Source organism: Telopea speciosissima, chromosome 4 (genome assembly GCF_018873765.1).
Source record: "Telopea speciosissima isolate NSW1024214 ecotype Mountain lineage chromosome 4, Tspe_v1, whole genome shotgun sequence".
Lineage (NCBI taxonomy): Eukaryota > Viridiplantae > Streptophyta > Magnoliopsida > Proteales > Proteaceae > Telopea > Telopea speciosissima.
In genome coordinates this window covers 47,705,652-47,718,574 of record NC_057919.1, presented here as the reverse complement: position 1 = coordinate 47,718,574, position 12,923 = coordinate 47,705,652, and the positions used below count along the sequence as shown (strand labels likewise).

At 39.6% G+C, this 12,923-nt stretch overlaps 1 protein-coding gene across 1 annotated transcript in view; it reads left to right on the top strand.

Moving 5' to 3' along the window:
• The first annotated feature begins 3,575 nt into the window (after window positions 1-3,575).
• The window catches only part of LOC122657771 (U3 small nucleolar RNA-associated protein 21 homolog), a 29,178-nt gene continuing 19,830 nt past the window's right edge, over window positions 3,576-12,923 (top strand). Inside the window, exons 1-2 of the mRNA XM_043852565.1 lie at window positions 3,576-3,579; window positions 4,485-4,557. The gene's annotated coding sequence lies outside the window, so the exon portion shown is untranslated. The remainder of the gene's footprint in view (window positions 3,580-4,484; window positions 4,558-12,923) is intronic.

Here is a 12,923-nt window from a genome sequence, read left to right as displayed (position 1 = left end):
GATGTGGGTGATGACCATTGGATTCAAGAATCAGTTTTTTTTTTTTTTTTTTTTGCTACCAGCAATAGTTCTGAAAATGATTTTAGTTGTTTCTAGTGGGAGAGTCATGCCGCACAACAATCCCAAAAAAAAAAATTCACCCCATGGGATGTCTTCTCTCCAAATAATATCCAAAATTGGTGTTGGATGGGGAGCTCAGGTATGGTAGTTCTTTATCTTACATTCATTGTCATCTTGGTCCATTCCTATCAGTCTTGAGAGTTCATTAGACTAGAAAGCAATATACTATCAGTCTTGGAATGTCATGTCTTCTTAGTTAGTGGTTCTATTTGTTGTTGATTAAATTCCAAGCTCCACTTGATGGGTCTTTAGCTCAAATTGGTAGAGCACTTGGAACATGAGCATGTTCCAGGGATGGTGGCTCAAATCCACCAAGGCCCTTTTTATTCAACTGTTCATAGCATAGTCAGTTATGACACTAATCCACACAAGAACCCAAATTTAATGGCATCTTTGAAATTTGACAAAAATTTTATATGTATGTACTTAAATTAAATGGATATGGATTTTTTACCATATGTAGAGAACTCTGTTGTTTGAAAATGCCCGTACTATGAGTTTTGCTTTGTTGAAGTAACATAACACCACTTAGTGCTAATTTTGTAATTTTTATGGACACATGAAAAATTGGGAAAGACTTTCTTTTGAGAATTTTAATCCAATTTTTTGATTATTTTTTATTTTTATTTTTATAAAGTCATATTAAATGTAAGCATATGTTGTATAACAAAACAATGTTAAAATATTTTTTCAGACAAAATTCAAGTAGAATCCAACTAACAGACTCAGGGTAACCAAACAGTCTTACATATGGATTCAGAAGGATTCCACCTGACAGACCCAGGGCAACCAAACAGTTTTTCAGCTAGATTCCACCTGATAGACCCAGGGTAACCAAACAGGTTTTTTATCCGAATCCAAATCCACATGAACCAGATTCTTAAGAAGCTAATCCAATTTAAGAATCCGACTCATCTGACATCTTCAACCAAACGCTACCTAAGGCATGAATTTGAATTTTCTTTGTAGTTAAAAAAAAAATTTGTTACAAGTGATTCTTTCCCCAAGGTAGTTGGGGACAGTGAACAATCCTTTGAGTGCTTGACTCATTCAAGAAGAACTAATTGGTCAAGTATCTTCTAGGTGAATCTACAGGGCATTTTGATTCTTTCTTCAATCAGCAACTATGGCAGCATGAAATCTTCTATTGAATGAATGAATCCCAGCAGTAGTCTGGAACCTCAGTTGATCTCAGATTTGCAGGGAAATAAAAACTGGAAAAGAAACAAAGAAGAAAATAGAGAAGAAGGATAGGATTGGATACCCTTTAACTGCTGGCCAATAGATAATATCTTCCCCAAATAAGCTGGGTTGATGGGGGGGATGAACCTGGACAGTTTGCTGTTCTCTTCTCTCAACCACCATTGATCTACATCACAGGTGTTGCAAAATTGATAAATTTAAGTGTAAGTTCTAGTGTTAGGTTTGAAAATTAGAAAGACTTCATACAACTTTTGGTGCTTAGTAATTTAGAATATCTAAGGTTTATAAGGTTGCTGTTTTGCTCAAAGAGGAAATCAACTTTTGGTTGTAATAAAATCAGAGGAGTTCTATATTTCAAAGCATTTAGGATGTGGGACAAACGATATAATTAAATTGTTACTTGCTTTATTGAATTGAAGTTGAGTTGTTGCCCTTCGTGGCTCTTGTATTGGAGCCTTAATTTCTAATGCTAGTTGTAGATTGCACTAAACTCTTTGATCTTCTTCTTCCTATTCTCTCTCTCTCTCTATTTTCTTCTCTTTGGTATTTGGGTGTGGTACTTGTTTGACCCTTACCTGCTCTTCCAATTCACCACATGTCCATCATAGTTTCTAGTTCCCACTCCTACTTTGACTATAACTTCAAAACTTAAAACAAAATACAGACAAGCTGATATAAATGTTGGGTCCTCTGTTACCACTCACTATATAAGCAAACTTAAGGATGGATAGTTTTCATATAAGGCCTTGTAGAAGAGATAAGAATCCACGAACAACAGAAATCCATCAGTTGATGTTTGCAAATAGCCGTGATGGGGATCTTGTACAGTCTCCTAGACTTTCCCACTGAGTTCTCTCTCTTGTGGAGAAAAGAAAAAAAGAGAATAATAGTGACTGCAGGGACCCCATCATTAGTATTTATAATACTCCCCAAAACCCTAACCCACTTCCACAATGGGCCAGACTAGTCCGGTCCATCTCAATAAAACAGTAGCAAGCCACGTCAGTCCTTGTATTTCTTGATCCCCATCAATGATCGACCTGATAATTAATTAAGCCCACTCGTCGCAATTTGGAAAATTCCTAACAGCTCCATCTCCAGACACCCCTTCCTTTATCCCTTCCATTTCTCCCTCTCCTCCCCTCGAGATCTCTTAACTATCTCAAAGGCCTTAACAAGCCCCTCTTGTCTTCTTCGCGTGGTCCCCATTCTGTGGGCCCCGTGGTGGTCCCTTCTCCTTCCATCCATTGGCCCATCTCCCCCTCTCCCTCCTCTTCCGCTGTTTCGGTTCGGCCTTTTGGGCCAGCTGGGCCTATAAGTCCAGTTGATCCTTGTAACTCGTCCCTTTGCTCTAACTCTGTTTTCTTGGCCCAATCTTGCTTGGGCTTTAGTTCCTCTATTGTTGCTCCCTCCTTTGAGCCCCAGTCTATGGCTCCCCCGCCTTTACGTGTTTTCCGCCGTTGTAACCCCAACTCCCCTCCTTTCCCTAAGACTCGCCCCTACATTGCTTACTCCCGTCCTTGCTCCGAGAAGATTTTGCCTCTGAGTTCGGCTACCAGAGATCATGTTTTTTGCTGGGAGACTATAGACCCGGGCTAGTGGTCTTGTTTCGTTGAGGCTGCGTGCGGGTTGCCTTGTTGGTCTTTTGCTTTGGTTGTTTTGTGGCTAGTTCTTGTTTGGGCTTTTGCCTTTGCTTTTTTGTTTCGCCCTTACCGTTTGGCAGGTGTTGTATTTAGTTCGCGATTGTTCCCTCCCCCCCCCCCCCTTTCCCCTTCTTTCCTTTGGTAATGAAATTATTTATTCATCCAAAAAAAAAAGGTTTGTGGATTCGACTACTGTGAGTGGCAGCCTGGTCTTATGATGTGGCAAGTTTCTGTTGGTTTGATGGAGCATCACCGAAGGCAGCTCCAGCCCAAAGAGAAGCATGAAGAAGAAAAGAGACCAAGACAATTTAAAAAAAAAAAAGTTACTGTCATATGAGCAGTACCCGAGTTACTGTTCACGTGAACATTGATTTGGGGGCTGATATAGACAGCTGGTGTGAAGATTAGCTGCTGGATGTTGGTGGAATATTCTATTAGAAGCTGCTATTAACTTAGTTTCTTTTTTTGTAATAGTTTCTTAGTTATTAAGTCTAGGTATCTAGTAGTTTCTAATTTTGTTTCTTTCTTTTTAGTAGTTACTATATTTAGTAGTTTCAAATTTTGTTCCTTGCATGTTAGCTGAACTATTAAGCCTAGTTTTTATTTTCATTAGGTTTCTATTGTTAGAAGTTGCTATTTCTTTTAGAAGTTACTATTTCTTAAGTTTCTAATTTTGTAAGTTGACCTATTCCATTAAATAGGCAGCCCCCTTTTGTATAAAAACAGATTTGGAGAAAAGAATTTTCAGGCCTTTTGGCCATCGGTTATGGGAGAAATTCCATGTTTCAACAGCTGGGATAGCTGTGGGTAAGAAAAGACCCAGGCTGAGAGAGCCATTACCCTACCCCACTTCTCTTCTTCATCTTTTTTTTCCTTTCTTCTTGTCCTTTATGTTCTCAATTCATATGTAATAGAATAAAAAAAATAAAAAAAGTAAGTTTAATTTGTTCCTTATCGTGTTGATCCTGGCTGCAATCAATCTCCCACTGGTTTCCCTGGTTTGAGGTCGACTTTTGCATTACAATGATTCTTTGAGAGGCAACATGAGCCCTGCTGACATGAAAACCACTTTAGAGTAAATCAGGAGGGCATTATTGCTGTATTTTCAGCTCTTATTGGTGTGTCTGACCGAACAACTACTAAACTTAATTGTCTCCTTTTGACCCTTCACCTAGTCTATTCTAATCATATTAGATCCTGAGGGTTCTGTGCAAGGTTATAAGTATCCTTCCGTATGGTATCATACATACCTAAATATTTTTTGGGTATTAATTCATGTAAGAAACCTCATCCTTTATATATAATCAATTGAATGCACTTGTTTCGTGTTACTTTGTTCTTTTTAGTTGTGGATAAATGTCCTTTAAGAAGTAATTTCCATGAAATAAATTAGACATTCCTATAATACCTTCATTTGTGTACTCCCAAAAGATCTTCAAAATGTACATATTATTGGCCTGATTCATTAATCGATTTGCTTGATCCGATAGTGTTCTTAAGTTTTGAAAATACTTGCAGGTTTTATGCTAATGGAAGACACATTTTATCTGCTGGTCAGGATCGGGCCTTTCGTGTTTTCTCTGTTATTCAGGTTTGGCATCTGTATGTTAGTCTCTGTGACATTGCTTCTGGTAGTGGCAGCTGTGTCTAACTTTATATTTCGATAAAACATGATAGGACAAGGGTTAGCTTTTTTCCTTTTTATCAGAATAAATATCTTTAGATTATGATTTACTTATGCATCTTGTGCACATTTTCTTACCACATTGGCAACGAGGCTGAGTTGAAAGTTTACTTCCGATGCAACTGTGGGTTGTTTTTACTTCTTACCACATTGGCAATGGGGCTGAGTTGAATGTTTACTCCTATCCATTAAAGAGTTGATTTATCTGTTCCTTGTGCATCTGGACCTTAGTTTTCAGTATTTCCAATGTAACCTGGTGTTCCAAAACCCTAATTTAGGTCGCTATAGGCCCATGAAAAGGTAAAAAATCCAAATTTGAACAAGCAGTGTCAGGAGAATCTCAACAAAATGGGGTCTGCTACATGGATCCTTGCCCTCCAATAGGTTCTATCCGAGGTCATACTTGGTACAAAACCTAGGCAATGCAAGTCCTTCCTCACAACTTCACTTATGGTCATTTTAGGTCTTCCCCTAGTTCTTTTAACTCCTTCAATCACTATCATATCACTCTTCCTTATTGGGGCATCCCTTGGCTTCCGTTGAACATGACCATTACACCTCAAACGACTCTCTCGAAGCTTGTCATTGATCGGGACAACTCCTAGGTCAGCTCTAATCCGATCATTTCTTATTTTATCCTTCCTAGTTTTTCCACACATCCTTCTTAACATCCTCATTTCTGCTACAAATAGCTTCTCAATATGACACTTCTTAGCTGCCCAATATTCTGCTCCATACATTATAGCCAACCGTACAACAGTCCTATAGAACTTTCCTTTAAGTTTTAAAGGAATACGACGATCACACAACACTCCGGACACACCTCTCCACTTCAACTGTCCCACTTTAATTCTCTGTGAAACATCATCCTCTATGTTACCATTCTTATGATTGATCCCAAATATCTAAAATAGTCACTTTGTGGAATCTCGCTTTCCCCAATTCGCACTATGTCAGTGGCCTTCATAGTCTGACTAAAATTACACGCCATAACCTCCATCTTCGTTCTACTAATCTTAAGGACTCTTGTTTCCAAGGTTGAACTCCAAAGCTCTAACTTAGCGTTAATCTCTATTTTTGTGTCATCCACCAGAACAATATCATCGATGAAGAGCATATAGCACGGGACCTCGTCTTGAATGCTCTTGGTGAGGTTGTCTATGATTACCGCAAAAAGATAAGGGCTTAAGACTGATCCTTGATGTAACCCAATCGTAATTGAAAATTCCTTGTCCTGACCTCGCATAGATCTCACACTAGTCACCACACCCTCATACATATCGTTAATTACATCCACATATTTACTCGACACCCCTCTTTTCAGTAGAACATGCTGGATTAAATCTCTAGGGACTCGGTCATAGGCTTTTTCAAGATCAATAAGGACCATATGGAGATCCTTCTTGCTATCTCTATATCTTTCCAAGAGCCTCCTCAATAAGTAGGTAGCTTTTGTCGTGGATCTACCTGGCATAAAGCCAAATTGATTCTCTGATATATGAGTTTCTCTTCTCAAACGGGCTCCAATAACCTTTACCCAAAGCTTCATAGTGTGACTCATTAGCTTTGTGCTTCTATAGTTACTACAACTGTGGGTATCACCTTTATTTTTGTAGATCGGGACTACAATGCTTCTCCTACAATCATCTGGCACCCGGTGATCATAATCCTGTTAAACAAATTGGTTAACCATTGTACTCCACAACCTCCTAGGGTTTTCCACACTTCTATTGGGATCTCATCTGGGCCTAGTGTCTTGCCTGCTTTCATCTTTTTAATCATTCTTTAACTTCTGCCACACTTACCTTTTGAACATATCTATGGCGTGTGGTGGCTTGTTGAATACTGTAAACGTCCGGGTCATCTCTACTTGGCCTATCTCCATTTAGTAGGTTGCAAATATACTCATCGCATCTCTCCACAATGTCTTCATCCCTTACCAACACTCTTAATACGCCTCACTTGATCGAAGTCTCTACTCTTCCTATCTCTCAGTGCCAAGTCTCTGTGTGGCATTGAGGCTCAAATCCAGGACCACCATTCTACGTTGGGTGGTTAAGCTCTCCTTAGGGATAACCTTACAGTCCTTACACACCATTCTGTCTATAAGGAAGAAGTCTATTTGGCTGGTATGATTCCCACTTTTATAGGTAACTTAGTGCTCCTCTCTTTTTTCAAAGAAAATGTTCACAATGGAAAGATCATAAGCTACCACAAAGTCTAGGATTGAGGTCCCATCATCGTTCCCCTCCCCAACCCTGTAACCGCCTTGTACACCTTCATATCCTCTACAATCACTCCCCACATGTCCGTTCAGGTAACCTCCAATAATAATCGATTCATCCTGGCCAAAACTCTGCATCAAATCATCCATGTTGTCCCAAAATTGACGTTTACAACTATCATCCAGTCCTACTTGTGGTGCTTAAGCGCAAACAATATTGACAACCTCTTTCTCTAATACCACTTTGATGGATATAATCCTGTCTCCAAGTCTTTTGATCTCTACTACATCATTCTTTAGATCTTTGTTCACAATTATACCCACTCCGCTTTTATGTGATGCAGATTCATCAGCAAATAGGGCTTGTTTCATTGGGAATAAGTCTAGGGTTGGGTTATGGGTTGGGTTATATACATGTTGGGCCTTTGATCCCATGGGTTTCTAATGTAATAGTCCACTTTTATGGGCCTAAAATATGGGTATATAGGTTGCATACGGGATTAGTCCAATACTTAGTTTATTTTTATGTTTTTTAATTGAACCGGTTCAAATTGGTTGCATCCAATTGGTTCAATTTAAGTGATCATGTGACTTGATTAAGTGGTCATGTGATGTAAGTTGGGCTGGATTATGATTCTATAAGTCCAACCATGTTTTGAGTCTATTTCCTTTAGTATTCTAGTTTCTTAGTCAGTTTAAGTTACCTAATAGGTTAGGGATAGGGTTAGGCCATTCCTTTTTACTGTCTAAGTCTATTTTTGAGTCTTCTATATAAGTTTGGAAGAGAGGCCAGCATTACATACGAATTTAATTAATGAAAAAGATTTTGTTTGCTGCCATAGCTACTGCTCTACTCTGTTGAGTGAACCTTGTGAGTAATATCAAGGCTACCTTGTGGGTAATATCAAGGTGAAGGGATTGGTGGACTCAAATCGACTCCTTGCATCTTGTAGATCGAGAGGTCCTTCTTCTTATTTAATCGAGCTTCTTCAAGCTGCTGCTGCCTTTGAAGGAGATCAAAGCAGTAAGTAATTTTAATTTCCTGCATATCCTTCCCCTCTTCATCCTCTAACCTAATCCATACCCCCCCTCCATCCATCAAACCCTAACCTGCATTAAACTTGCAACTCAATTCTGTCCAGAATTGCAGAATTTCGTAACTCATCCAAACCCTAACTTCTTTATACCAAAATAACCCCCTAAACCTGCCCATTAATACCCTATAAACCCCTTTCCCAAAATCCACCCCTAAACCTTAGATCTTGAAAACACTCCATTTTTACAAGGCCTTTAACCCGAAACGTTACATTTTCAACTTCATCCAAATCAATCCAAACCTACACCAATAGACTCATAAAAACCTGCACATTATTACCAAATAAAACCCTAGCTCAAACTAGGGGTGTCAATGGGTCGGGTTGGGCCGGGCCTGCCTAAACCCTGACCTTGACCCTAGAGCCTTTAACTTAAACCCTGACCCTGACCCAACCCTAGCAGGGCTAAGAAACCCTCAACCCTGACCCGACCCTGCCAGGGTTTTCCCTAACCCGGCCCGGCCCAGCCCGACCAGGGTCGGGTTGGCCCTGATTGACCCTGTCTTGACCCTGTTTTGACCCTGATTGATATATATCAAAGAATATATCTAAAAAAAAACCTGAGAAATTCTTTAAAGAAGAAGAATAAGAGGGGAAGGAGAGAAAGGGAGAGAGGGACTTGTAAATTTAAATAAAATAATTCACATACATCTATAAAATCCTTAAATAAAAATATTAGGGATAGGATTCTTTAAAATAGAATTCTAGAATTGACTACTGATAGCAGATCTTAATGGGTTCAAACAGTAATCAAAAGTGCATAAAAAACACCAACAGTTTTCAGCCAATAATATGAAGATAGTAATTTGAAACAGAAAATAAAATCTGATTTTAAAATAGAGCAGAACTGGAAATCAGATTTGGAATCACAGATTCAATCAATGGAGAAATTGAAATTGCAACAAGTAGGGTATTCACAAGAAGAGAATAGAAAACAAAACACTAACCAGATTTGATGGTGAACAAAATGAAGAAGAATGGAAGAGCAGTAAAAGGATATAGACCAAGCATCTCTCCTGGAACTAGATAGGAATCCCACAGATCCTCAGCATCTCACAACAATATTCTGAATCACACGGAATTAGAAGAAGGCAAAGCCAATCTTATTCAATAATCAAAACTGTGTAGGTTATGAGCTTCATGAACATTACCAGGACTCTATATTTATATGTATGCATTCAGTTGGTGAACCACTTCAGAAAATATCTTGATCACTTGATCTAGAGCTAAATTTTGAGGTTTCAAAGACTACAGAACCAGAATGATTTTCCTTATCAGGTAACCAGAATAATTTTCACTAACCCTTTCATACAATATATTTAGCTATCTAAAAACTGTTAAGAATCAGCATAAACTATAACACAGGTGGTAGGCAACAAATGATGCCAAAGGGTTGGAAAAGGCATGCAAAATTCTCGATCTCAAGCAGATCATTCACCTCTTACAGATACGTTTTGGATATTTTGGAAAATTTTGCCATTGATTCCTCAAACAAATAGCTATTCATCTGTTAATACACCCCACCCATTTGACTTATTAAAAAAAAAAAAAAAAACCACTGTCGATTCCCAGCGAAAACGCCCACCACCCCTTTTTTTGCAGTACCAGCCAGAGATGGAAAGGAGGCGAAATCGATCTCCGGGAGCTGCAAACGCAGTGACTTGAATCGGATCGGCAGGATCTAACCTCTCCGAATTAAATCGAAAAGATCTTTGTGAAGCAATGACCAGTCACACTTCCTTTTCTTATGAAGATTTACTCTTTCTACTTCCATGGTTAAATGGGGAAGAACACGGAACTAAAAGTAGCAAAAAAAGTTACAAATTGAAGTCTCAAATGTTAAATTTAAGGCGATAACTCCTCTGAAACTTGATTAACCCTTTCTAGGGTTCGACCAAAGAAAAAAAAAAAAAAAAAGGAGAAAGAGCAAAGAGAAGAGACGAGAGACGAAACCAAGAGAGAGATACAGAACAAGAAGAACAATTGGACATACCTAATGGGTCGAAACTTGCCTTGCAGTTCTCCTCGTCAGCCTTCTGCTCCAAAGTCCAAAAGAGAACGATAGATGAGGCTAATCCAGACATCGCAGAGGGAAAGAGATGGGTTTTGGAGACTCCTCGTCTGCCTTCTCCTCCAAAGTCCAAACGAGAACGATAGATGAGGCTAATCCAGACATCGCAGAGGGAAAGAGATGGGGTTTGGAGACGGAGCATGAAGGGAAAAAGAAGGGAAAGAGTGAAATGTGAATCGCCAGGCTAATCTAGACATCGCAGAGGGAAAAGAGATGGGGTTTGGGGACGGCGGATGAAGGGAAAGAGAAGGGAAAGAGTGAAATGTGAATCGCTTTTAGGTTTTGAGGGTTTTGAGTTTTTTTTTTAATTTTTTGTTAGGATAAAGAAGAATATAATATATATAAATATCTATATATCTATATATTGTATATATAAAAGTATATATATATATACTTATAAACAATTCAGGGTCGGGTCGGGCCGGGCCGGACTCAACCCGAGGCCTAAATCTGAGCCCGACCCCACCCTGCCAGGGTTAAGCTATTTCTAAACCCTGACCCGCCCTTCGGGTTGAAAAATCAGGGTCGGGTCCGGGCCGAGCTCAGGATGGGTTCAGGCCGAGCGGGCTTTATTGACACCCCTAGCTCAAACTCCTAGTCCTAACCCTAATTTCTACCCTATTTAGCCTAAGCTGTCTCAATCGGCCAGCCTTGTTAGGTGAACTCATTACCCTGGCTCCTAGTGGGATTACTCCTACCTAGGACTACATCAAATTGGTATCAGAGCCATGGATGTACATGGCAATCCAATTCTGCCTCCTCCCCCTGATCCTATGGCTGCTATGATGGAGATGCTACAGAAGTTGAATGAAAAGGTGTCACAATTGGAAGAGAAGAGGACTGTCCCTCATAGGGACAGCAACATTCCCCTAGAAAAGGATAGATATCAAATCAATTCGGTAGTACAAAGAGCCCCAGGAAGAGATCAATACAGAGAAGACAGAGAAAGGTACAAAGATCATAGTGAAGATAGGAATAGAGGATACAGAGACTACAGGAGACGCCATAGACCTCCAGAGGCATATGAGTTGAGAGACTATGATGGCAGACCAAATCCACAGGTATTTTGTGATTGGTTAGCTGCTTTAGATGATTATTTTAATTGGTATAATTTGCCTGAGTATAGGAAAATGAGACTAGCACATACCAAGCTAGTGGGACCAGCACATAATTGGTGGAGAACCTAGATGGATTATCCTGACTACTGTGGTAGAGAACCTGTTACATGGGCAGAGATGAAAGAAGATCTGAGTAAGAAATATTTCCCACAGCCGGTTAGAGCTCTACAACTAGGTAACTTAAATTCCCATTGACAACATCACCACCAAAAGGCCTTCAAATCTGAAGACAACTTAAAGCCTCCATCAATTAGATTCCGTTTGCAAGTTGAAGAGTGTTGGAATTCTGACATCACCAGTGTTAAATCAACGGGTGAATACAAATGTACATTGCCAACGGAAATTTTGAGAGCACAAGTTGAAGGCAAAGCTGAAGTGATCACAGTGAATTGTGATGAAAAGAAAGAGACAGCCCCTATAGCTTCAAAGATGGAAAGTCGACACGTAGAAGACCCTACTGAAATGGTCAATGTCGAAGAAACCAAAGTAGAAAAAGATGAAACAGCAGAAGATGGAGAGGTGGTGGAGAGCACTCCACAAGAAATTATTGGCAGTCAAGATGCTGTTTTTGAAGAGGTGGAGTTTGTGTCTCAAGTATTAGATGCGAAGGTTGCTAACACTAAAGACTCTATGGACAGGACATTCACAATTGCTGCTGATTCAGAAAACGAACACATAGAGTTTGTTATGCCACCATGGTTCTTCGTAGCGAAAGCTCAACGCTTTGGCGATTTTATCCCCAATGTTCCTGCTTCATCGGAATTCTTTTTGGGGATGGTCAAAGCTGCTGATCACATGTTGATTCCCCCTCATCACTAGTTGATGCAGATTCATCAGCAAATAGGGCTTGTTTCATTGGGAATAAGTCTAGGGTTGGGTTGCATACATGTTGGGCCTTTGATCCCATGGGTTTCTAATGTAATATGCCACTTTTATGGGCCTAAAATATGGGTATATAGGTTGCATACGGGATTAGCCCAATACTTAGTTTATTTTTATGGTTTTTAATTGAACCGGTTCAAATTAGTTGCATCCAATTGGTTCAATTTAAGTGATCAAGTGACTTGGTTAAGTGGTCATGTGACAACTTAAGTGGTCATGTGATGTAAGTTGGGCTGGATTAGGATTCTATAAGTCCAGCCATGTTTTGAGTCTATTTCCTTTAGTATTCTAGTTTCCTAGTCAGTTTAAGTTACTTAATAGGTTAGGGATAGGGTTAGGCCATTCCTTTTTAGTGTCGAAGTCTATTTTTGAGTCTTCTATATAAGTTTGTAAGGGAGGCCAGCATTACATACGAATTTAATTAATGAAAAAGCTTTTGTTTGCTGCCATAGCTGCTGCTCTGCTCTGTTGAGTGAACCTTGTGAGTAATATCAAGGCTACCTTATGGGTAATATCAAGGTGAAAGGATTGGTGGACTCCGATCGACTCCTTGGATCTTGTAGATCGGGAGGTCCTTCTTCTTATTCAATCGAGCTTCTTCAAGCTGCTGCTGCTGCCTTTGAAGGAGATCAAAGCAGTAAGTAATTTTAATTTCCAGCATATATCCTTCCCCTCTTCATCTTCTAACCTAATCCATACCCCCTTCCATCCATCAAACCCTAACCTCCATTAAACCTGCAACTCAATTCTGTCCAGAATTGCAGAATTTCGTAACTCATCCAAACCCTAACTTCTTTATACCAAAACAACCCCCTAGACCTGCCCATTACTATCCTATAAACCCCTTTCCCAAAATCACCCCCTAAACCCTAGATCTTGAAAAC